Source organism: Narcine bancroftii, chromosome 3 (assembly GCF_036971445.1).
Source record: "Narcine bancroftii isolate sNarBan1 chromosome 3, sNarBan1.hap1, whole genome shotgun sequence".
Taxonomy (NCBI): domain Eukaryota; kingdom Metazoa; phylum Chordata; class Chondrichthyes; order Torpediniformes; family Narcinidae; genus Narcine; species Narcine bancroftii.
The window spans coordinates 44,295,852-44,323,362 of NC_091471.1; the positions used below are offsets into that span (position 1 = coordinate 44,295,852).

A 27,511-nucleotide genomic window follows, 5' to 3' on the forward strand; every position below is an offset into this window, starting at 1 on the left:
AGATTTATATAAAAATAAGTTAAAATATTAAGACAAATACAATAAAATTCCATGGTACATTATCCACATCTGTTCTGGGAGTTCATAAGCCTAATGGCTTGGGGGAAAAAAAATGTTGCCCAATCTGGATGTAAGGGCCGGAGAGTCTCCTACCAGGTGGCAGAAGGGAGAAAAGTTTACTGGAGAGGTGTGTGAAGTTCTTTACAATGTTTATTGCTTTCTGCATCCATCATGTGATGTAGATGTCCGTCATGGTAAGAAAAGATCTCCCAGTGATCTTTTCTGCTGACTTCACTATCCTCTGCAAGGTCTTATGGTCTGAGGTGGTACAGCTTCTAAACCAGGTGGTGATGCAGTTGCCCAGGATGCTCTCAGTACATCCTCTGTAGAAAGTAGTGAGGATGGAAGGTGGGAGATGAACTTTCCTCAGAGATGAACTTTCCTAAGGCTTTGCAGGAAGTAAGGCACTGCTGAACATTCTTGGTTATGAAGCTGGTGTTTAGAGACCAGGTGAGATTCTCCATTTAATGCACACCAAGGAATTTGATTTTCTTGATACTCAAGGAATGTACTGTACTATATGTGAAAGGATTAAGATTGTTCTATTTATTTCAGTGCAGTTTGAGTGGAGGTTCCCTATCCAAGATGGCACAGGATGCAACTGCATCAATGGGACACCTTTGATTGGAAAGATTAAAGAGTAATGAACGATAAGAGTAGAATACACTAAAATTCTTACTTGTTGCAGCCAAACAGGTACCTAAGATATACCAACTGCAAAAGTATGCATTAAATTACCGCAATATGACAAAACAGAAAAGTAGATAATAAATAAAAAAGAATATATGGATAAATATTACAGTGGCAGTTAATGCAAGAAAGCAAAATAACATTTCAATCAAATAACATGGCAATGATTTTTGGTGGTCCTGAACTAGTTTATGTCACACTTTTGGAAATACAGGTAGGTTTAGAGTCTGATAGCTGTTGGATAAAACTGTTCTTGAACCTAAACATCAGGCTCTGTATCTTCTACCTGAAGGGAGCAGCGAGAAGAGGTTATGGCCAAGGTGATGAGAGTATTTTATGTTGATGGCTTCCTTTTTGAGGCATCGCTACACGTGGATATCTGCAATGGATGGAAGTCAGTGCCTATGATGGAGTGAACTAGGTTTGCCATTCTCTATGGCCTTCAGCATTCTTGGGCATTCAAGATACCAAACTGTGATACAACTAGGCTGTATGCTTTCCACAGATTTTGAACACCGTAACGAGGATGAAAATGTTAAAAGCGAGGTATTGCTGAAGTACACGCTAGTGCAGGCCAACTTGGTTGAGTGGGACGTGGCTCTGAGTAAAAACACGTGCAGCCAAGCTTTGAATAATTTTCACATTATGGAGCATGGAAGGCCAATCTGGAGATCATTGGAACCGTCAAATCTGGATTATAAAGCAAGAATATGAGCTTCAATGATAAACTGGTATGATAGGCTCAAAGACACATAATATTATGAAGGTGCAAAAAAAAAAACAGCCATTTTACAATAAACAATATGGGTTTGGAAGCTCAGTTCAGGACCATTAAAGATCCAAGATATGGACATGATTTGACCTGAAATGCTGGCTGGGCCTTCATTTATATTATAATTTTTATTCTTAATTTCATCCATGGACAGTCTGAATAGTTTAGGTGAGTCTCTAAGGTAGGCATGGAACCTTAAACATTATTCAAATTTATTTTATTCTCAATAAATAGACTTCACTCCATCCAGGACATCTACATGAGGCGGTTACTTAAAAGATACCCAGGCCATGCGCTCTTCACTCTGCTACCATGGGGGAAAAGGTGACATCAGATTTCTGACTAATCAATGAACCAAAGATACTGCCTTACTTTTATTATTACTTTAATTTATATAATAATGTCTTAAAATGCTTATAATATGTATGCTTGCATTACGATGCTCCCGCAACACTGAATTTCATGACTTGTTCATGACAATGAATTCTGATTCAGTCCTAAGCAAAACACTTCAAGGAATTTCACTTAACTTCATCAAACAAGTTTTGATATGAGGGTGATAACCATGAGTTGGTCTGTGGTGCAAGTTTAAAGAAGCATCTGGAAGAGGAAAGAAGTGTCAAGAGAATGGAAGGTTATTCCAAACTTTGGGCCATTAAGGCACAACTGTCATCAGTGAAGAATTAGATTTTGGGACGAGCAAGGGACTAGAATTAGAGGAGTACACCTATTCTGTAAGAACCTATTCAGCGGAAGAAGATTATGGAGATGGGGAAGAATTAGCCAAGAAAGAATTTGGAAACAAGAACAAAGACGTGAAAATTGAGGAACATTCCTGGGCTTACAGATCATCAAGTGAATGGAACTTGTTCAAGTTAGGATGTGAAAGGTAGATTGTAAGTGGATTTCAGAATAATGGAGAGTACAATGAGAAGAGCTTGACAGAGGTGCATTAAAATTGTGAAGCTTAGAGATAACAGAAATGAATGAAAACTTCAGCAGTAGATATGTCGTAGTTGGCTCTGTTGCATGACAGTATGATGGCAAAAATAAATGGTTTCAAAAGTAATGCAAATATGCGGGTCCAAAGCTGCTTTTAAAATCAAACAAAATAAGGAACAGACTCAGACAATTGCAAAGGGTCGGCGTGAAGTAACTGGCAAAGGACTAGAGTTTGAATTGCAATAGAGAGGCAATAAGTTTGGTCTTTCTGATTTTCAATTTTGCTCCTCCATTTGAGTGAGGGGGGTCAAGTAAAGTGGGATAAAGGTGACATTGTGTTCCCAAAGACCTACCCATAGGTGAACAAAAAAATAGGAAGGTGAAAGGGGGATACCAGAGATTAAACGTAACTGCATGACTAGAAAGCTCTTTACAAGTGGATTTTCCGGCTTTGAACACAGCGATAGAAATGGAATTAGATAAATGGAGCAATACCCAGTGCTGAAGGCACTTTCTGGAGAAAGTAAATATGGTCAACTGTGTCAGAGGTTGAAGAAAATGAATGAATATTAGAAGATCTGCCAAAATCACATGGGTGTCATTAATGACCTTGATTGTCTATTCAGATGATGCAGCTGTTGCACATTATAATATACAAATTCATGGGATAAAAGCAGGGTCGGAAAACTATTTGAGTGAATTTAGTTGAATCAACCAAATAGAAATACCTACAATCACCATCTCACACTTTGCAATTAACTGTTACATGCATTTAAAATTATCTCTATGACTTGACCTATAAGTCCATGGCAAGTGTTGATTATTTTTTGTTTTAGAAATTCCTTCTACAAAATTCATCATTCTGAAACGGCTCCATTCTCCTGTTCTTGACATCCATGCAGAAAGCTGAGAAATAAGAGCACAAAGCCCCTTGTACCTGCGCAATCTCCAATCAAAGCATGGTTGATCCGATCTTTGGTTTCTGTTCCATTCGTCTGATCTATTTTCAATTTTGACAGTGCTCTTGAATGAAAAATTGGTGGTCCATGACTCAGAACCCTACAGTTCATTGCTGACCATGTACAATATGACTTAACAGTATGAATTCCCTCATATGGCTAAAGAAAATGCTGGTGATGGGGAATTTCATTACAAATTGCCTGCCTTTGCTGAGACATGGCTTCTGAGAGAAGTAGATGGTCCACATTTTCCACTGTCCAGTTGTGGGAGATTCATTATGGGGGCAGTATTATGCACATGGAGAAATTGTTATAAAACCTGTGTTTTATAGATGCATGGTGTAAGATCGATTCTTTTATGAATGAACAGTAATTTGAGATTGGCCACTAACCATGCACCTATTATCCACAAATTTAGCGTGATGACTAAGGCAGGAGTAATCTTCAGTCTCAAATGGGTGGAGCGATGCAAACTGAACAGTTTCACTTTCATCCTATGGAATAGATTCTCTCCAGTAGGAAGTTTACTGAAGGTGATATGCAGACTGTGGTGAGAAAGAGTGATGTATTGGGACAACAAAACATTGCTTGTTTTTTTTTCTTTGGCTTGGCTTCGCGGACGAAGATTTATGGAGGGGGTAAATGTCCACGTCAGCTACAGGCTCGTTTGTGGCTGACAAGTCCGATGCGGGACAGGCAGACACGGTTGCAGCGGAAAATTGGTTGGTTGGGGTTGGGTGTTGGGTTTTTCCTCCTTTGCCTTTTGTCAGTGAGGTGGGCTCTGCGGTCTTCTTCAAAGGAGGTTGCTGCCCGCCGAACTGTGAGGCGCCAAGATGCACGGTTTGAGGCGATATCAGCCCACTGGCGGTGGTCAATGTGGCAGGCACCAAGAGTAACATTGCTTGTTACTAGCTAAACAAAAACACTGCAGATGCTTGGGTCTAGTACAGTAAACAAAAATATTGGAGAAACTCAGCAGATCATGCAGGATTCATGGATGTTTTGGGCTTGATCCCTTCTACAGGTGTGGCTTTGCTTGCCATTAGTTTACATCCCATTGATTAAAAATATGCAAAACACAATCTGATGGAGGAACTCAAAGGGCCAAGCCATATCAGAGAGAGAAAAAGAATGTTCAACATGTTAAGCTGAAACTCTTTATCAAGTACATGACTTGCAATCCATTACATAACAGATAAGGATACAGAATTTTTAAAGGCAACCATCTTAACGAAGCTATTCCATAGATCCTCTTGATTGAGGGCGTCAACTGCTTTCTTGAGTGCTAAAGGGGCATAGATAGTGGTTGATACTGCTCCATATATTTTTCCTGAAGATGCTTGGCAGAGATGTGGTGGGGGTTAACTGGGTGTAAATTGGGCGGCATGAACCTGTGGGCCAAAATGGCCTGTTACTGTGCTGTATGTCTTAAAAAAAGACGTTCATTGTATTTTTAGGACAGGATCCAAAGTTTGAAGGAGAGAGGACCTCTTCACCACTTGAGGGAGCTCACTAAGTAGAATGCTTGCAATGAGTTTACTTAAGGAAGATAACAAACAGGAAAACTCTCTATAATTATCATAATTGGATGAGTTTCTGTCTGCGTGCTTTGAAAACATGGATGACCTGAAGCAATGGAAAGATACTACAGATGTTGCCTTCACAAACTCTACTGGTAGAGTAAGTACATTCATCCTACTAAGTAGCTCCTATGCCACTTACTGTATAAGAATCTATGGGTCCAATACAACAGGTGGCTGTTGAGACCAGGTGGCCCACAGAACTGGAACAGAAGCAAGTTCCAAGAGATTGCCCAAGACAAAATGAGAAATAAAAAAGGCTAAAGTTAGATGTTTAGGAAAACCAATAACAATAAGTGTTGGTACAGGAAGAAAAGAGCCATTCCTGGCTATTCTCAGGCTTGATTCCTCTGTATTTAATCTATGTATAGATTTGTATGTTCTCTACACCTCTTGTACTTTTCTATTACTTCGCTTCTTTGCATCTTCCATCAAATTGCAATCTCTTGAGTTTTTCTTTACCCCTGTTGCATTAAGTCAGGAAGTTTTCATTTTTCCATTTGCCCTCTACCCACTGGCAATTTCTGGCTTGACTCTGCCAGTGATGGGAAGGATCTTTGCCACAATAGTCTTGAATTCTCCCCAAAACATATTATTATAAATTTAATGATTCTGGTTCAGTGAGACCTATTTCCAAATTTAATTTTGAAATCAGATTGCTTTGATCTTATCTAGCATTCTTTAATATGAAGTTATCCTGCTAATTGCTGCTGAGAAGGATAATAAAACATAATTGCTACCATAGAATTCTATTTGCTAACTCGAAATCCATAAAAATGTTGAGGCCCCTCAAAGTCACACATAAAACAAAGCATTCTTGGGATGTGAAAGTTGCCGGTATGACTGGTAATGTTTAGTCTGTGAAGGTGACTGCACAACTGAGAGAAGTGAAACACCAACCACGCGTAGAACCAGAGTTGAACGTAGGCCAGATTGGATGAACTTAGTAGGATTTCTTCATATGACCGGCTCGTCAGGATTTGAAGTCACATTCTCTGGATTATCTGTCTGGGCTCTCAGAGCATTAACTACTGTTACCAGAGCTTCTCCTACTGGTTGATTCAATATCTTGTCTTGTTCGCAATGAATTAATCATTTGGCAAGATAAATGGGAGCTGGCACATACACACTACATCTAAGCATAAAGTAGTTTCTTCTGAAGAAAGGAAAATAATTAAAAATAAAAGATCGGCGCTCAACTCCCCTGCTTTATTTCTTGATTCTTGCCTTTGCTGTTGGAGAAGAGGAAGTGATGGGTTCACATCCCACTTGTCTACCCTAAACAAACTAACATCTCAATTACTGCATAGTTCCTGTTAGCCAGTCTGATTTACAACGTCAAAATTTGTACAACAATTATTTCTGAACTGTACTTTTTTTGCTCAATTTTATCAAATGATGAGAATAAAAGCAATGCAAGTTTCCAACTTCTCTCCTGTTCAATGACCCTTCCTATCACAACTGGTAACAAGAACTCGCTGTGCAAAAAATATCGAGCCAATTTACTTTTGCTTAACTCTGAGAATAAAATCAGACTTTACTCATTTCACCAACTCTGGTGATAGTGGAAATGCCATGGCAGATACTGAAACACACATTTTTCCTGCAAAAACTAGAATAGGTTAGATTCGTATCAGACAAAAGATGAAGCCTGCATATATTATACAGATTTATATTTTAAGAAAGGATGAGCATCTGTTCAAGGGTGCAATACACTTTCAGCCATCTGTTATATGCTGCTATGCAACATTCACGATATAGAAAGCACCCACCATAAAACACAAAATAATCAACTCAATAAAAACTATGTGCATACAAGAAATATGATGCATGTACATAACCATATAACCACTTACAGCACAGAACAGGCCAGTTCGGCCCTACTAGTCCATGCCGTAGCAAATCCCCACTCTCCTAGTCCCACTGACCAGCACCCGGTCCATACCCCTCTAGTCCCCTCCTCTCCATGTAACGATCCAGTCTTTCCTTAAATGTAACCAATGATCCCGCCTCGACCAAGTCTGCCGCAAGCTCATTCCACATCCCCACCACCCTCTGCGTAGAGAAATTTCCCCTTATAATTTTCCCCCTTCAATCTTAAACCATGCCCTCTAGTTTGAATCTCCCCCACTCTTAATTGAAAAAGCCTATCCACATTTACTCTGTCTGTCCCTTTTTAAATCTTAAACACATCTATCAAGTCCCCCCTCAATCTTCTATGCTCCAGAGAAAAAAACCCCAGTCTGCACAACCTTTCCCTGTAACTCAGACCCTGAAATCCTGTCAACATTCTCGTGAACCTTCTCCGCACTCTCTCTATTTTGTTTATATCTTTCCTATAATTTGGTGGCCAAAACTGTACACAGTACTCCAAATTTGTCCTCACCAATGCCTTGTACAATTTCATCATAACCTCCCTACTCTTGAATTGTGTTTTGATGATGTTCCTGAATAATTGAAAAAAGCCAATGCCCAGTTTTAAATGAAGCAGTTAGACTTGTTCAAATGCAATGAGAATAGAATTGTCAATGAAAAATGAGTCTTCAGATAACTAGCCAGCGGACTGCACTCATTTCCCTTTAGGCAAACCGTTGAATAGTGCTCCATGATGTGTTGGCATATCTATACCAGGAAAGATATCATTAGTTTAGGAACTATAGCTTTAGAAATGTTATGCTCCACCAAACTTTTTTTTAAATCCAAATGCCTTGAAATACCGCCATTGTGTAGTTAAAGCTCTCCTAATTTAAAGATTATTGTAAGGAATCTCAATAATCCATAGTTGTAATTCACGTTTCACTTTGAAGGTGTTGTATTCTCCAGAACTTGAGGCCGTCATCGGAGTATTGAGATAATATAAGACAAGCTTTGATGGCAAATATGTGATAAATTTTCTCTCCTCTTTTGTTGTGGAATTTTAGAAAAGTTCAAATGTTTGTTACTTCTGTGACCCAACCAGTCTGACTGTGTGGAAAGAAAGAGAAGGTCATCGCTGACGATAACCACTTTTAATGTATTTATTTTGTATTATTTATTCAGTAACTATAATTCAAGTGGCAGGATTAGAGGCAAATAAATGCTTAACAGATGGACAAGACAATTGAAAATTGCAAAAAATGTCTCAAAGCTTTACAAGAATTTGAAAGGATTCTAAAATGGAAAGGTTTACTGAAAATAGTTAAGGAAAAGAGACGCCAATCCAAGAGCAAGATTCAAGCACTTTTTTTTGGAGACAAAGCAAACTCCATTCAAAAAATACTGAACATTTAGTATTTCTGAAATACATTTCTTAATTACAGCTTTTTATTGGAGAAAGCAAGTGGAAAAAGGAAGTGTGTGCACAATATTCAATGCCATGATTAATGTAGTATCTGGACTCTAACCCTAACCATAAACTACTCTGGGACCACCAAAAGATCTGTCTGCACTATTGAACTGTCACTTTTTCTCCCCCTACACCATCTGAAGCTGCGAATATTTATTTATCCTTAACATTAGTAGTCATTTAAAATTTTACTACAATAGTTGGTGCACTCATATACCTAAGTATGAATTTTGGTGTCATGTACTTAAGTACATGACAATAAACTCACACTGAACACAAGCTATGCACAATTTGCCGTAAGTATGTAGGTGCAATGAGTCAAGCAGCATCAATGGGAGAAAAAGAATGGTCAATGTCTTAGGCCTAAACCCTTCGTCAGAATGAGATAGGTAGACAGGGAGGTAGGGGTAGAACAGGGACTCGTGGGAACCAGGGAGAGTTGAAACATTAAGGGCAGAGGTAGCAGATTAGAGAGAGAGAAAAGAAAAATAAAAAGATTAATGGAATCAGGTGGAGGAAGATGACTCATAGAGTGGACTTGGTATTTAGAAGTGAAAGAAGTGAAAGTGGAATCTGATTAGAAGAAAAGGTGATAATGGCAGTAAAAACAAAAGACCAGATGTAACCAAGGGAGAGGGGGGGAACAAAAAAAAAGGTAGAAAATGGGAGGAAAAAGGGCAAAAGTTGGATGTGGTATGGAAGAAGAGAGAGGGCACTCACAACCTGAAATTGGTAAATTCAGTGTTCATGCCATTGTGCTGCAGACTGCAGAGGTGGAATACAAGTTGTTGTTTCTCTATATTGAAAGTGGAGAAGGCCCAGGACAATAGGTCAATATGGCTTACATCCAGATGGCCATTGCATACAGATCGTAGATGTTCTGCTACATGGTTTCCAAGTTTGTGTTTGGTCTCACCAATGTAAAGGAAGCTAAATCAGGAGCACCAAATTCAGTGGACAAGGATAGAGAAGGTGCACGTGAATCTTTGCATCACGTGGAAGGGCTGATTAGGTCCCTGGAGGGTGGTAAGGAAGAGGTGTGTGAGGAAGTGCTGTGCATCCTGTGATCGCAAGCGCATGTACAAGGTGTCACACTAGGGGTGGAGGGATGAATGAACAAGGAAGTCATGGAGGGAGTTATCCCCGCAGAAGGCAGAAAGGTCTGGGGAGGGGTGGATATGTCAGATGGTAGGGTCCAGTTGCAGCTGGTGGAAATGGAAATGACAGAGAATGATGCACTGAATGTGAAGGCTGGTAAAGGTGAAAGGTGAAGACAAGATGAACTCTATCCATGATCTGTTTGTGGGGGGGGTGGGGGGAGTGGCAGGGGGGAGATAAAAAGAAGCACTCTAAGAAATGGAGGAAATGTGAGAAATTGCTCTATTGATTACAGTAGAGGAGAAGCTGTGTTGCTTTTAAAAGGACATCTCAAATATCCTGCATTGGAAGAACTTGTCTTGAGAGCAGATATGGCAAATGTGGGGAAACTGGAGAAATGGATGGCATCCTTACAGCAGACAGGGTGGGAGGAGATGTACTGAAGGTAACTGTGGGAATAAATCAGTAAGTAGTAAATGCCAGCGTACAGCTTGTTTTCTGAGAATTTTAGAGTGAAGTGGAAGTTAGAAGTAAAGTTGATAAAATTCATGCTTTTGATTATTGAAACCATTGTAGCCCTCACACTGCACTGTGCCAGTCGAGGCATGTTTTTGCTACTCAAGGCTGATCACTCTCTTCGTATTGTAATTCCTCAGTTTCTTGAGTTGAGTAACTACCGTTCAATATTTAACCTGAAAAAAAAGTCACTTCATTTTGTATTTACTATGGAAAATTTCCTAGCCAATGTGGGAATTTCCCAGCCTTCAAATTCTCCAGCAGGAGTTGCTGTATAGTAATCAACAGTAGCAATCTTTGGCTTGGCTTCGCGGACGAAGATTTATGGAGGGGGTAAATGTCCACATCAGCTGCAGGCACGTTTGTGGCTGACAAGTCCGATGCGGGACAGGCAGACACGGTTGCAGCGGTTGCAGGGGAAAATTGGATGGTTGGGGTTGGGTGTTGGGTTTTTCCTCCTTTGCCTTTTGTCAGTGAGGTGGGCTCTGCGGTCTTCTTCAAAGGAGGTTGCTGCCCGCCAAACTGTGAGGCGCCAAGATGCACGGTTTGAGGCGATATCAGCCCACTGGTGGTGGTCAATGTGGCAGGCACCAAGAGATTTCTTTAGGCAGTCCTTGTACCTTTTCTTTGGTGCACCTCTGTCACGGTGGCCAGTGGAGAGCTCGCCATATAACACGAACTTGGGAAGGCGATGGTCCTCCATTATGGAGACGTGACCCACCCAGCTAGGCCACAATTCTCACTGCCTTTTATTTTAATTAGAAGCACTGCAGGTGAGTGCAAACTAACCAGTTGCTTTCCTACACAAGATTAATTGTAGATTAGAATTTGTCACCAGCATATTAACATTTACAAGAGCAATTAGAGTGGCAGCAGGCCACATGGTCCCACAAGCTTGCCCCAACATTTAGTATGACCATGGCTAATTCTCTGCAGCGGCTCTACCTAGGGCAGCACGGTTAGAACAACGCTGTTACAGTACCAGTGACCAGGGTCCGAATCCGGTGTTGTCTGTAAGGAGTTTGCATGTTTTCCCCATGTCTGTGCCGACTTCATCCAAGGGCTCCATTTCCCACCCACACTTCAAATATGTACTGGGAGTTGTACGTGAATTGAGTGCCATAGGCTTGTGGGCTGAAAGTGCCTGCTACCATGCTGTATGTCTATACCTAAATCATTCTATATCATCCAATTGGTCTTTCAATAAAATTAGCTCATATGATTTCCCTTCTTTGATAAAACATCATAGATGATCCCTCTTCTCTCTCTCCCTCTCTGTTCTCCCTTGCACATTTGCATCTTATCCCTGGAATTAACGGCTAATTGACAGGATAAGGGTCATGTGTGAAACCAAATTAGTCTGAACTGATGTCATTTCAAGCTGGGGATAGACTGTCTCGACCACTACTGCAATCCCCACCCTCGGAAGACACTGCTGTTCCAATTAGCCAAGTATGAAATTGAGAATTGCATTCTTGAACAAAAGTGACACAAGTATTTGCGTGAATACAAGAACATGAAGGAAAGAAAAGATTAAAATGAAGGAATAAACTTTGCCATGGGAAATTCACAGCGGGAAAGAGAGAGAAAGTGCTAGCAAGAAATGGCAATAGCAGACAGTTTATACAGCGTGGGAAAGTTTGTAGCATTATTGTTCACAATTTATCAAGACCTTAGGAAAAAGCGATGGTGGACCCACCCTCCCAAAATTCCGTGCGGCAGAGACACCCCTCCATGAGGGCTCCATGCATACATCCCTTACTCTGCCATGTGGAATTGTCGGAGGGCAGGTCCGCCATCACTTTTTTCCATGGTCTTTATAAATAGTGCGCAATAGCGTACCCAACCTTACCACACTGTTTAAAAATTGTCCACTATTGCTATTTATTGCTAGCACTTTTCCATAGTCCCTTATAAAGATTTCTATAGGTCAGAACAATAACAGGGGCTGAAGGGTTCATACTGTGCTGTACATAAAGCTTAATTATGTCATAATTTGGTATGATTAATTTTGTTCAAATATAAGATCATAATATATTGATCAGGATTACGGCAGGTCCACCATCTCTCGATGCGTCATGACATCACCAGTAGAAGATTGAACACTCCTATCCCCGAGGATGGCTCGTGGTAAGTATGAAAGCGTGGTGGGTCCAGGTTAAGAGTGGCCAAGTGTGAACAGCAAAAATTCCTAACCAGGACACTGAACGGCCGAGTTACTGGGACACAAGTGTAAAAAGGGCTTGAAATTTCACATCCACGTTTTCACATGAATTCATATTTGATGAGCCAAAATATTAACTGACCTCCTGAGTTTTCCCAGGATTCTGTTTTAGTTTCAATTTCCAGTATGCATAATATTAAACATTCACATGCCTTGAATCCCTTACTAAAAAAAGAACATAGCCATCCTAATTTCAAATATACCACGTAGTAACAGACCAATTGTAGCATATGCCAAGGTTTTATAATCTAGAATCAAGAAAACATAATCCATCTCATTCCCACATAGAGCAACTTATTTTACAGCTATGTCCATTAGCTCTGGGGACTCTAGCCAGGGAACATGCTCTCTCAGGCTCTCCGATGACACCCAAAATAACATCCAGTACTGGATCTTGCTCCCTGCAGCCAGTGGCTCCAAAAATGTTTAAACTGCAATGATTCCTGGACTTCTGTACAGGAAATACTGATGTCCTGAACTTACTGATAGATGTATAAAATAAAATCAGTCAGCGCACTTCACTACTGAGTCCAGCAACACAGGTCAAAAATGAGAATTTACCTCTTGGAATCCACGCCAGAATGTCCTGTTACAAGATCCAAAATCCAACAGATCTATTGGCGATTACAGGACACTTTATTGTTTATGGAAAAGATTTTTCTTTAAAAGCATTTCAGTCTAGTTTTCTGTATTGAAAATTAAGTTCAGATGCTGGAAATCTGATATAAAAACTGAAAATGTCTGCAAAACCTCAACGTCAGCCAACCTCTGTGGAAGGAAATCTTAGTGTTTCAGCTCTAAGACCCCTCCAGCTTCATGTAGTTATTTTGAAAATGTTTACCGTATATAATGGTGTATAATGGTCCACTACATAGTAATAGACCAATTGTAGCATATTCCAAAGTTTTATAATCTAATAATTTTGGCCCCTTTTTATAGCCTGTGTAAAAGTCAACCCTCTATTTTTGGCTCCAACAGTCCACCCATCCGTGCTCCTGACACCCTAACTGTGAACCCTCGCCCCGGCCATCCAAGCTCCTGACGGCACGACCATGAACCCTTGCCTTGGCCGCCTGCCCATCCATGGTCCCGCTGCCCCGATGGCAAATCTTTGCCTCAGCCATCCTTAAAAAAACAGATACATACCACAGTCAAAAGTAGTATCCAGGTAAAAGTCGACCCCACCCCCAAATTTTACCTGAAAAATTGGTCCCCCCTAAACTTGACTATTACACACGTATATATGGTATTGATTATTTACTTCAATTTTTCCAATGACATGTGAAAATAATTAAAAAGAACTTGCACATTTTGCAGCTGACAAGGGTTGGAATAGGGTTTTGCCGCCAATCAAAGCTTTCAGGTTGCTTCAGGCAGGACCTCCCAACCACATTATCAGAATCAGAATTTATTGTCATTAACCAGTCCTGAAATTTGGTGATTCACGGCGGCATTATAGTGCAAACATTCATATACAGGATCCTTTATCCGGACATCTAAAATCTGGACAGCTCCAAAATCTGGCAAGTGGGGAGAGAGGCGGTAGCGCGAGTCGTGTGGGTGAAGTTGGGGGGGGAGCATGAGTCGGGCGGCCGAGAGACCGGCAGCGCGAGTCAGGCAGGCGAGGGACCGGTAGCGCGACTCGGGTGGGCGAGGGGGTGGGAGGAGACGGCAGGGCGACTAGAAGAGAGTGGGGCAGCACAGATTGGGTGCGCTTAATTCTGGCTTTCTGAAATTCGGAACACATTGTGTGTTCCGGATAAAGAATTATGTACTTGTATATCCAAATTACGACATTACTATAAAAAATAAAAATAACAGTGCACAAAAAGTAAGATCGTGTCTTTGGTTCATTGATTATTCAAGAATCTGATGGCAGTGGGGAAGAAGCTGTCCTTGTGCTGTTGAGTGCTCGTCTTTAGGCTCCTGTATCTTTTTTCCCCGATGGTAGCAGAGTGAAGAGGGCACAGCCTTGGTTGTGGGGGCCTTTGAGGATAGAGGTTGCTTTTTTAAGACACTGCCTCATGTAGATGGAGTGAAGTGTGGTGCCTTTGATGTCGCAGGCTGAGTTAACAACTCTCTAGACAAGAGTTTATTCTTGTCCTGAGACTTAGCGCCTCCATACCAGGCAGTGATGCAACCAGCTTGTAGGTTCTCCACGGTACACCTGTAGAAGCTTACGAGAGTTTTTGATGACATACTGAATCTCCTCAAAAACCTCAGAAAGTATAGCCGCTGGCAAGCCTTCTTTAGCCCCTTTCACACTGCCGATTACATCTGAGTTAACCTGCCAATATCATGGGTCAAATTATGCAAATATCATGGTATGAAATGACAAAACCAGGGAGGGTGAGTAGATTTTAACCTGGCTCTGATACATGGAGGGAGCAAGTGTCAGAGCCCGGCTGAATTAACTCACCTTCTGGTGGTAAGAAACCACAACCTGCTCTCGCATTGTCATCACTGGAGGCAGGACCCCCCCTTAAAATTTTGAGTTGAAGAATTACCTGCAAATAATGGTGCAGTGTGAAAGGCTCCCAAGGTCAGCTTGCCCTGGAAATTTTCCCGTTCTTAGGAGGGTTGGGAGTGAGAAAGGGGCTATTGTGATTGCAACAACGTGGAAGCTCCAAGACAGATTCTCTGAGGTTCTGAAAACCAGGAATCTCTCAGAGGTCCTGGTTGCAGCTCAGACAACACAGCTGGGGTACAAAGTAATTCATGCCAGCACAAATGATACTCAACATCTGGACCAACACAGCTGATGGCAATTCCTGACATAAGCACTGGTCAGCAAAGTCTGACCCAATAAATATCTATGAAATCAACTCTCATTCTTCTCATTTCTAAATGGATATAAATCCCTAATTATGAAGAGGTGCCCAGTTACACTCAGTGTTTTGCAGCAATAGGAGTGTTGCTTACAGATATAAAACACTTAGGGCTATAAATTGGCTCCCCGTGAAAAGAATTGCAGGGACTGTGATACGCAATTAACCTGTACCCATTGAGTGGAATATAGGCAGGATGCCAACTTCATGCTGCCTGCATATTTTAACAATTGCCCCATGAAGTCAGTGCTTCAGATTGTTCGTTGGCTGCATACATCAGCTGGAGGTCCAACATCATGAATGAGCTGGCTAGAACCTTTGAAAAAAAAGGCGATATGGGTAGTCATTCAACAGCTAAATGTGATCTATGGAAGAGAGGTCACTGATAGCTATGGGAAGGAGCAAGAACCCAGCATCTCAAAGTGCTTCACTGCAGATCTTGATGGAGTAGACAAAAAGAGAATTTTTGTCTATCTATCTATTTATTTACTTAATTGCCTATCTATTCATTTGTTTGTCTATCACCTATTTATTAACTTGTGCAACTATTTATTTATTTATTCATTTGTCAATCTGTCGATCAGTTTATCTAGATATTTATTTATTTAATAATCAATTGACAGATTTATTTATTATTAACACATACAGCACGATTACAGGCCCTCCTGGACCACAAGCCCATTCCACCCAAATACCCCAATTAACCTCCAACGCACTCCCCACCCCTTACATTTTGAAGGGTGGGAGGAAACCGAAGTACCTAGGGAACACATACAAACTCCTTACAGACAGCACCAGATTCGAACCCGGGTCTCTGGCACTGTAATATCATTGCACTAACCGCTACACTAACTGTGCCACCTGTTGTTTTGAATCTTCAGAAAGGCAGGAGGCTCTGCAAAAATACAATAAGAAAGTAATGGGAACAGATGGCTATGAAGGTTCATGGAAGTACAGCCCTGAGGGTCCGGATATGGCATTGGTTTAATGGTCAAATTCAATGAATTCATCTTAAAATGGTCCATTCTATACCTAATAATCTTGTCCACAGGTCAATTAATCATAATCTCATTACTTATCTACCAACAGTTACCTGCAATTGTAACCAATACCTGCACTACATGCTCCCTCTCCCCGTATATGCAGCCCTATTGCAAGTCTCCCATTCATGTTCGATTGCTTGCTTGTACTTCCAATTATTTAACCCAAGATGCCAAGCAGACATTAGCACAGTAAACCTCTTTCCTACAAGATGCAGTAATGGACAACTGTGTCTAACCCAAAACACAGAGATTGTGTTGTATTGTACTCTTGTGTTGTATGAAAGATACAGAAAGTATCGTGACTAAGGTTGTGGCCAGCAGCAGAGCTAGGTAATAACATTCTGGTCGATAGTACCTATTTCTCTGCTCGTCCTTTTACACAAGATGTTCCTCTGACTTTCAAGTTATAAATGTAAGAATGCATTTCTTGTACTCCTTTTTCATCATCACATAATCTTAGAGTTTATTTTCCATTTCAGTACCTAACAAACGTTCCACAGCCTGTCAGTGGAGAACAAAAAGACCGCAGCCAGGCAGATACATAATCATCCAATTAATATTTACATATCTCATCTCAGGAACTATAATTGAGTGTAATTTAGAGCCAAGCATGGAGATAGGTAGGGTGGTAGTCATGGTCGGGGGGGGGGGTGGCATTCATGAATTATTGTACCCACCTGCAGCACCAGTGTCACCGGGTGACACCATCAAAGGGGATGTCACAAAATAAAACACATGGTTTCATTAGCGCAGGGTATAAATGTCTTCTACGCTGGAGGGAGGAGGAAGTGTGATGACACTGCTGATTGAGTTCTTGAATAACAGTTTGTGCCCCCCCCCCTCACTATTACCCTAATGCACCCCCCCTCCCAAATTAGATTTGTTCTGATGCCAAATCTGGAGACAGGACAGCACAAGCCTTTGGAGGGTGAAATTAACAGTGTGCCAATTTGTTGACCTGTTGGATCCTTACCTAGTTCTTCTGTGAGAGGTCAGATTAAAAATCTTAATGGGCCTGACTTCAGAAAAATACAATTCCATAAGATGTTTGATGCATGGCAGAATCCATTGGAAAGCGCAGCATAATGTATTGCTATTGAAGTTTTGGGCACCAATGATCAAAGGGGGTCAGTCAGAGCATCCACCAAGCTGCTTAAGAACAGTTTTTACAATTTCAGTGCCATTATCAGAGCTCATACTCTCTAAATTAGAGCTTCTTGCACCCACATCTTCTTCCTTTTCCAAGAAGATTAGTCTTATTTTGACCTGTGCTCATTCTCTCAACTATCTTCAAATCCAAAGGTTCAGATGGCCATCCATGATTGGAAAATGTCCTTCATCACCTTCGACACTACTCTCGATGAACAATTGAAGATTTTAACAAAAATGCCTGAAATGCAGAATTGCAGCAACAATAAGATAATAATCCATAAACAAACCTGTATTTGATTTATGATTAGAATCATGAGTGATTCTATTGAAGGGAGAGGACACAACCTGGAGCAAGTTTCATGTTTATTATCACATGTACCGAGATACAGTGAAATATTTTGTCTGTTATTTAACATAAATTCTGAACAGAAAAACAGAACAGAGTTTAACAGTGAGAAATTAGTTCAAACGGCAAGGACCAATTAATATTACTAGTGTGAGTTCATTTAGTAATTTTTTTAAAAATTAAGTTTATTTGTCACAAAATACCTGTACATTGTACAGTGAGAAGAGTGTTTCTGAATGCAAGGAGACTAACAGGCTATCTCTAATATTTATACAGCTGTGTAAAGAACACAATTACAGCATGTAGGATTGCAATGAAAAGATCAATTAGCACCAAGTACGGGTAATATGATATTTGGAACCTGATTGTTGCAGAGAAGAAATTATCTTTAAGCCTATTGGTGCATGCTTTCACATACTCAAGCTTCTCCCTAATGGAAGAGGGAGAAGATAGTAGATTTGTGATGTGATATATTTTCTAGGCAGCAGAAAATGTAGATAGAAGTCCATGGAGGGGAGGGAAATTTATGTTATGTTCGGAGCTGGATTCATAATTCTCTGCAGTTTCTTGTAACCTTCAGTGGAAATACGATACTCTTGATGGTGCATCTGCAGAAGCCGTTGAGGGACACTAAGGATATGCCAAATTTCCTTGGGCTCCTGATTTTGATCTATTTATGACACAGTACAAGTCGATTCTGGCCATTGAAACCTGTACCACCCAATTAACACAGAACCCTGTAAGCTTTGAAGGGTTGCAAGGAAACTGGAGCAGTCAAGGAAAACTCACGCAGGTCACGGGGAGAATGTACAAACTCCTTACGACAGCTCTGGATTCCAACTCTGGTCGCTGCTGTTTTAATAGCGTTGTGCCAACTGCTACACTACGTGACTTCTTGGCAGTTACATTTACTCCGTAGGGAACTTAATGTAAACAGTATATGACATTGAGGGACAATAATATGATGTCCCAACTATTGTACTTCTCTCAGAATCTTGCAAGGCTTAAAGTGATGCTCTAGTGTCCAATTTCTTTACGATTATTTAATATGATCCTCCATTCTCATTGAACCTGAACTTGGGTAAAAGGGGAACATGTAGAAATGTTAAAACAGAACAATTAATTTATCTTCAGGTCTTTTTACTTCTATAGGTACAGTGGCATGTCAGTTAGAGTTGAGGACTATTGATCTAGAGACCATGCAGTAAGGGAATTCAAATTCAAGTAATAGGTCTCAAATTTAAAAAAAAAGTCTGTACCATTTGTGGTGATAATGAAACTACTGCACGACAATTAAAAATTAAACTGGTTCACGCATGCCTTTCAGGTAAAGAAATTTTGCATCCTTACTAAGACTGGTCCATGTTTAACAACAAACCAATATAGTTAAGTTTCAATTTTCTCTGTAGTTCAAGGGCAATTAGAGATGGATGATAAATGCCGGAGCTGGAAATGATGCCTCATATGACTAACTTTAAAAAAAAACAATTCCCAATGCTTAATTTTCACAATTAAATAATTTTGCATCAACAGACCTGGCAACATTAAGGGGTTTAAATAAGCTAAAATGCTGTTGTTTAGTTTAAATTTAGTAATCTCACAAATCAGCATACTGGGAACCAATAAAACAATATCAGCCTTTAGGGCTTGTTTTGCAGGCAGAGGAAGATGGAGTAGAGTTTGGAAAACGCTATCATCATACACTTTCTTGACAAGATGTATTATATTCTCAACAACTTCAGCAAAAACATACAGGGATTGTAGGTTAACTGATGTATTTGGGTGGCACGGACTCATGGGCAAGAAGGGCCTGTAAGCATGTTGTTGTCCAGATTTAAAGAAAACTACTCTTTGAACTTATGCTTCTCACTGAAGATGGTTCATTGTACCATATGTTTTGGCTATGTACTTGTCAATTATTGGGAAGGAGTAGTTCATACACTAATTTTAAAGGTAAAGGTTCCATTATTGTCATGCAATACAGTACAACTCCAGTTATCTGAAATCGGATTCTTTGAAATACTCATTTATCTAAAAAGTTTTTTAAATTTCAGATAAATTAAGATATTCAAAACAAATCAGAAATCCTCAATTATCCAAAAAATTTTCAGAGCTGGAAAAAAATTAACTCGATGCGAAATTAGAACGATTGTCCTCGTTTCAGGTAACTCCCACCTGTCTCTCTCTCTATTTCTTCTTTACCTCACCCTATTGAAATTTCTCTCCAACTCTCCCTCTCAATGTGCTTGCCACTGTCACCCAGCCGCAAACAAGAATCCCTTGTCCCAACATCAGCAAGGAGAGCGGCCACCTGGGCAGGAGTGGGACCTCGAGCTCAGTGGCGTTCCTGCCCTTCCCCTTCCTTCCCCCCTTCCCCTACACACCAGAGCTCCCGATGTCGACTCTAAACCTTCCTCTTGGCCTACTACCACACATGCACAGCAGACTCCCCAGTATGCGTGTGCCATAGGCCTAGTGGAAGATTCAGAAATAGGACTCAGGAGCTCTAGTGACTGGGGAGAAAGGAGCCCGCCAACTCGCTAATGAGTGTTCCACTGGTCCTGTGCCTGCTTAGCTTCCAGATCAGACAATCCCAGGCATATTCAGTCAATTAGTTCTTTATATTAATTTGCCCCCATCTCCTTTTATTGCCTTGTTTGGAATTCGTGGGCCCAATGATCTGATATTGAATTCTTCACAATCCTTTGTAATAGCTTTTGCTTTCTGATTGCCAGAAGGGCCATACTAATGAAATGGAAAGATGCTGTCACTCCCACTTACACCAAATGGCTGTCTGATACGATGGCTTGTTTGTCTTTAGAAAAAAAAATTAGATGTTCCACTACTACAATTAATATAAATTTCATTTCTTTATGGGGTTCTTTTCTTAATTATTTCCCAAATTTGTCAGCTTAACTAATTTTTGACCTAATTGTTTATTTTTCTTTTCATTATCAGACAGTGGTCTATGTAGTTTGCTAACAGCCTCTGTAGGTAGGGGATTTTTCTTTCTTTGGCTTGGCTTCGCGGACGAAGATTTATGGAGGGGGTAAAAAGTCCAAGAGATTTCTTTAGGCAGTCCTTGTACCTTTTCTTTGGTGCACCTCTGTCACGGTGGCCAGTGGAGACCTCGCCATATAACACGATCTTGGGAAGGCGATGGTCCTCCATTCTGGAGACGTGACCCATCCAGCGCAGCTGGATCTTCAGCAGCGTGGACTCGATGCTGTCGACCTCTGCCATCTCGAGTACTTCGACGTTAGGGGTGTAAGCGCTCCAATGGATGTTGAGGATGGAGCGGAGAAAACGCTGGTGGAAGCGTTCTAGGATCCGTAGGAGGTGCCGGTAGAGGACCCATGATTCGGAGCCGAACAGGAGTGTGGGTATGACAACGGCTCTGTATACGCTTATCTTTGTGAGGTTTTTCAGTTGGTTGTTTTTCCAGACTCTTTTGTGTAGTCTTCCAAAGGCGCTATTTGCCTTGGCGAGTCTGTTGTCTATCTCATTGTCGATCCTTGCATCTGATGAAATGGTGCAGCCGAGATAGGTAAACTGGTTGACCGTTTTGAGTTTTGTGTGCCCGATGGAGATGTGGGGGGGCTGGTAGTCATGGTGGGGAGCTGGCTGATGGAGGACCTCAGTTTCCTTCAGGCTGACTTCCAGGCCAAACATTTTGGCAGTTTCCGCAAAGCAGGACGTCAAGCGCGGAAGAGCTGGCTCTGATTGGGTAGGGGATAGATTTTGTAGAATAGCGTTTCTTTTTTTCTTTTTGCATTTATAAAAAAATGTAACATAGGTTTTGATAACATTTGCTAAATGAAATGAATAAAAGTATTGAAAAAGAGCTCACGCTTCTCTTCTAAATACAAGAACTTAAGAAATGGGAGCAGGAGTAGGTCATGGGGCCCATCAAGCCTGTTCCGCCATTCAATAAAATAATAGCTGATCAGGCTGTGGACTCAGCTCCACCTACCTATCTTTTCGTCATAATCCTTAATTCCTCCACTATGCAAAATTTTTTCTAGTTCTATCTTAAATAGGTTTAATGATTCAGTCCTTACTGTTTCCTTGGGCAGAGAATTCCACAGTATCACTTTTTTTCTGAGAAAAGCAGTTCCTACTCATCCCCATTCTAAATCTACACTCCTAAATCTGAGGCTATGTCCCCTAGAACTAACTGTAAATAACTGTGGTGCCTCAATCTTATCCATCCCTTTTGTAATTTTCTATATTTTTTTTATTATAAATCAGTGAACAAGTAATCAATACAGTTGAAACTAACTCTGGATTTTAAAAATTATTCTTATACTCACAATGAAGGCTGATCATCCCCTTGAGCAGTTATATTTGATTTCTTTTATATCTCCAATGACTTAAGTCCAAAAGTTAATACTTCACTAAAGTCAATAACCCTGTCATTAAAATATGATCACAATTATTTTGGCCATGCAACACCCTAAACTCTTAATATGAACTTGAAGCTGACATGAGGATATATTCACTTACAAAAGTCATTAAGAAAACACATTTCTCTGAATGCTTTGACAATTAATATTCCCATGTGTTTGCACAACTTTAAGCTATACAGAACCTTTGAATCTAAGCCAGAAATCAACAATAATCCCAGCTAGTCTGAGACAGGAATTAAATTCCATTCAGATAACCAACACTTTACAAGTTTTTGCTTTAATCATTGTTATGGGTTATATTATATTTTCTTCTTTTCTTTGGCTTGGCTTTGCGGACGAAGATTTATGGAGGGGTAAATGTCACGTCAGCTGCAGGCTCGTTTGTGGCTGACAAGTCCGATGCGAGACAGGCAGACACGGTTGCAACGGTTGCAGGGGAAAATTGGTTGGTTGGGGTTGGGTTTTTCCTCCTTTGTCTTTTGTCAGTGAGGTGGGCTCTGCGTTCTTCTTCAAAGGAGGTTGCTGCCCGCCGAACTGTGAGGCGCTAAGATGCACGGTTTGAGGCGATATCAGCCCACTGGCGGTGGTCAATGTGGCAGGCACCAAGAGATTTCTTTAGGCAGTCAGATAGATTGTGGGGGTTTAGAATAGGTCACTTCACAAGCAGATACTTGCATTTCACATCTCATTTAAAATGCAAGAGCTTTGCTGAGACTAGACATTCAGGCACCACTGGCTTTGCAAAGGACCATGGAACTGCTGTGGAAGGAACTTCAGAAGTAGGTGCAAATGGAACAAAGTCCAGGCTCAATTGCTGATATTTCAAGGATGGAATTTTGAGCCTTGGTAGGGGTTCTGGTTTTTACAACAGAGAGAGAGAAGTCAGTTCGACAATGGGTTTTGAGGCTGCAATACAGCAAACTGGCAGGCTTGTTGAAAACCCCATTTTGAAGATGGGTTCTGAGTTCTGAATTCAGCCTGTTGAAAACCCTTGTAGTCCTTACAATAGGAAATGGCTGGCTAGAGTGTTTCTCCTGAAATAAGGGAACTCTGTGGTGACCTGAAAGAAGAGTTTATCATTTGGAAAACCCATGATGTGGCAAGTTTCTTCGGCAAGACACTGAAGTGGCTGATTGGAGGAAATCAGTTTGTGTGTGTCCAATGAGCAACAAATATCTTTCTGAAACCAACAAAAACCTTCCTGAGCCATTATCATTTAATTTTAAGCACCAAAGCCTGGTGAAAATTCATAAATGTTAAATTCTGTGCTCAGTATACGAATTGCCTGATACTGGTGAACTTGGACGCGTGAATGACTGGACTATTAAAACAAAGAATTTTCCTGAACATATAAACATTACATACACATGCGCTTAGACTTAGAAAGGGGTTAAGTTAAGCTTGATCATGTTTTTATGTTTAAAGAAAATTAAAAGCAATTTTCATTTAAGTAACCATTTGTCTTGGTGAATTTCTATTGCTGCTGGGATTGGGGGTCCTCTGGGCTCATAACAATTCATTCAAAAATATTTCAAATTGTTCATATTTTAACCCAACATGTAACCTTCAACTCTGATCATAAAATCAGTCATAAAGGCTAATCAGAGCGCAATACCACACGGCATAAGTACACACCAAGTAAGAACATGTAAATATTTAAATATCTTCAAAACAATGTTTACAAAAAAAAATACCCACATAAAAAGTAATGCAGTGCTCCAATCTCTAGATCAGGTTACTGTGACAATTACCACAAGTTTTGCAAATTCTCAGCAAGCTAACTTCAAGAACCTCTATGCAGCAGTAACTATTCAATTAACATATAATTAGTCTTTACACTGTATTTGATAAATATAACAATTAATTCAAAGAACACATTATATAGAATGTATAAGGTTGCTTGACAATGAAGGCTCCATTTTGCTTAAATAACAAGCGATCTGAAGTACAAATAACTCACCAACAAATTCCCAGGGATTTTGAAAGAAATGACTGATAGCACTGAAGACGTTACATTATTTTAAAAAATAAGCTTCTTCTGAAGCTTATTTGTCTCTATAGTACACAAAATAACTCATTAATAAACTTCCCACATATATCCTCAACTGCTTGAAGCGACAGGAACAAGTGAAGTTTCAGGATGTCATAATATTAGGGCTCACGGAACAAAATTTCCAGCATCATTTTTTTTCCGGATTTCGGCATATGAGTTATTCATTAAGAAGAAGTACATACCTATAATACACCCGCTTTCTTCGCAAAGTTCTCCAAAGCAGCATGGCTGTCTTTTATTTAAACTTGATGTCAATGGTAATGAGATTCCATAAAGTTATTCCCCTGGTTAAGGTTACACTACACCCTTCATGCTTTGTTTAGATCAATATTAAATACCAAAATTATTACTTTATCATTACATGTTATCAACTTTCACCACACTGAGCCAATTACTGTACTTTCTGAGTGGTGAATGGGTTTCCTAATCTAAATTCTAATCACCCTGTCATTCACAACAGACTTAGTAATGCTTCACTAGCACAGTATTCACATGCAAAATACTCTAAATAGGCCAATTACAATCCATCTCCTGTTCTTCGGTTAACCCGCTGAGAACTGAAGGACTACTGCAGCAGCCAGACGTTAAATCATATAAGAAGAGAGTAGCTCTTTTGTAAATTAGTGAACATGTCTGTATGCCTGAATTTCTTTCACAGAGTGCGACATAGCAACGCCTCCTGTCTCAATCGAAAGAGACAGAGGACGTAGTAAAGAGAGCAAGGCAGACATTTCCTGCGAAGCAGAAATATATCTGTTCACAAACAAATTCTGTTGATGGTTCAACTTTTACTTGCAATGAAAAGAAATAAATAAATTATGAAGCAATTTTTTTATTATTGTGGCTTCACTTTGGAAAAAGAAGGACAAAAGCTAAGAGCAATAGAGAGCAAATTGTAGTAGCTACTCTGTTACATTGAGCTGGGTCAAAATCATGAAACTGAGATCAAAAATAATGTGGAGCTAATTTCTCAGAAGTTTAAAGTTAAAATATTCAATTTGTGCTACTGCAATGTTTAGGACAACAAAAATGAATTTTATTTGTGAGCGTAACCTCGAATTTTAAATAAAATATAAATTGCAGTCCTCCCTCCCTCACTGATAGCTCTACTTTATCACAAATCTATTACATGTACTATTTAACAAGAAAATGATTACAAGGGGTTGCAAGATTAATGCACTCTCTTTTTAATATAAATTTTCACACAAAAAATTAACTACAATATTACAAATACATGTGGTATTTATACGAAAAAAAAGCTGCCTATTTACACCCCCATCCCCTTCTAACCCACTACAAAAACAAGAAAAAGACAAAAGAGAGAAAAATATGGGACAAAAGATTTTAAACAGGAGTGTTCCTTACTATAAGGATTCTTATAATATATGTAGACCTATTTCAGGAGAAAGGGAATGTCTGAGTTTCATTTAAATATTCAGACCAACACTTTGTAAATATGGGCACCATATTTTCCAAAATATATAATATTCATCTCTTAAATTAAAGTAATGTTCTCAAGTGGTATACAACTCCGAACTTCTGCATGCCATCTCTCCACTCCCTATATCAGACTTTCAAGTTATAGCAATACATTTTCTAGCTATTGCTGAAGCAATTTGAACAAACTTCATTTGGTACAAGATTACTGCGCTTTCATGTTATTATCTATTCAGTCAATTGTCTTCTGCTTTCCTTATGTATTTACATGTGCTGATGAGAGAGGGCAAGTGTATGGGAGAGAATGAAAGACAATAAACAAGCATTTTTATCACCTCGTTGGTCTATTATTTTTTGTGTTTTACATCTTTATATCTTATACTCCCCATGAACGTATGTTTAGGCCATAGATAACCCAAGAGTTCATTAAATTGCAGAACTGACTTGAAGTTATAGTTTTCTTCTCTTTCCACTTTGCATACAACAAGGCTGTTCAGCCCAATGAACTTCTGTTTGCCCAATCAATTACATTATTATCAGTCAATTACTCAAGTTTATACACCTGCCTTTGTCTCTTATCTTTTAATACATTCATGCTGTCATAAACATCGATCTCAGTGTTGGATAGTTCAGTATACTGCAGTACCAAAACCATTATGTAGAAAGAATATGACACTTGCTTCACACTGCAAATGTTTCTTGCCATAAGTGCTGAATTAATTGCAAAGTGTTTCCAACATATTCTATTTCTGAAACCCATCTACCTTACTACATTCAATCACTTTATAAATTGCAAAACTCCAACTTCAACTGAATTTTCTGCTGATACTGAACAACCAAGTCCAGCTTTTCTTCACCGATCATAGAAACAATCTCTGATACAATCTTTAAAATCTCCCAGTAGCCACAATTAAGAAATAATTGCTAAATGCAACATTTAATTGAATTTTTAAATTAATTTCATGTGTACTGCGAGATTTAGTGAAAAACCTTTTTTACATACTACCCGGGTAAGTCAATTAATACTTAAGTTAGACGTGTTACACAAAAAAGTGGTTAAAAAGCGAAAGCGTTATAATAAGGTGGCATGAGTTTAAGAGATCACCAGAGGTCTGTTCAAGAGTCAGACAGCAGCTAAGCTGCAATTAATTAGATCTAGTGGTACATGTTTTCAAACTCGTGCATCTACTGAGAAAAGAGTAGAGGTAGAGGCAGCAAACTCCTTTTCCCAAGGCAGCAGGAAGTGTCAAAGGATTCATTGGCGGGGAGTCTGGTTTGCATGATGTCATGCTGTGCATACAACTTGTGCATCGTCTTGAGAATACAAGTATGACGAACAATTCTAAATGCGTTGTTAAAGGACTAATTAAATTTATTGGAAGAGAGAAGCAATTTTTCTGGTGGGAGATGTCCCAATCTTAAAACTAGTACAAAAGGTAGGCAAGAAATGCCTCTTCTATATGGGAAGTACTCCAAATAGTATCGGGTCTGCTGATAATCTTATTGTCAGAAGCTGCATGGTGCAGGGTTAGTGGATAAATTTTGTGTTGCAGATGTTGAGTATATAACCCATCAGCATACACCCTTTGGTGAATGAGCCAAAGACTTCTTGGAGCCTGGCTATTTAGAATACTCCTATTAATTCTGAAGATTAGCTACTTGGTTCAGCTGGGAGTTGGAGGAGGAGCTTGGAGAGAGTCGGGCTGTGAGTCAGAGGAGGAGGAGCTTGCTGAAAGTGAGGAGAAGGTAAACTATTAAAGTCGGGGGCTTACCGGGGCTTGGGCATACTTGGTTCGGCTGGGAGTCGGAGGAGGAGCTTGGAGAGAGTCAGACTGTGAGTCAGAGGAGGAGGAGCTTGCTGAAAGTGACAGGGATAATTGGTCAAGGGGCCAACAAAAGGAGTGAAAGGGGAGGGAGCGGCCAGCGAGGAGTGGCTGTGAGTGAGTGGAGCAGTGACGGAGTGAAACTTCCTGGCTTTGGCTTATCAGGCTTCGGTGAAAACAGGCAAGGAGAAAAGGTAAGCTGAGTTATTTGCCTTCGTATTCAGAGTCATGCCAATAGGGTAGTGCTCTGTACT

General features: G+C 40.0%; 1 protein-coding gene and 1 long non-coding RNA gene across 9 annotated transcripts in view; one reads left to right on the forward strand and one right to left on the reverse strand.

The window, feature by feature from the left end:
• LOC138757126 (transcription factor 4-like) overlaps nt 1–27,511 on the reverse strand; it is a 664,743-nt gene that overhangs the window by 255,053 nt on the left and 382,179 nt on the right. The window lies entirely within an intron of this gene.
• Nucleotides 1–27,511, forward strand: part of LOC138757127 (uncharacterized) — a 38,040-nt gene that overhangs the window by 4,047 nt on the left and 6,482 nt on the right. The window contains exon 2 of the long non-coding RNA XR_011353353.1: nt 4,881–5,103. This is a non-coding gene — a long non-coding RNA (uncharacterized lncRNA). The remainder of the gene's footprint in view (nt 1–4,880; nt 5,104–27,511) is intronic.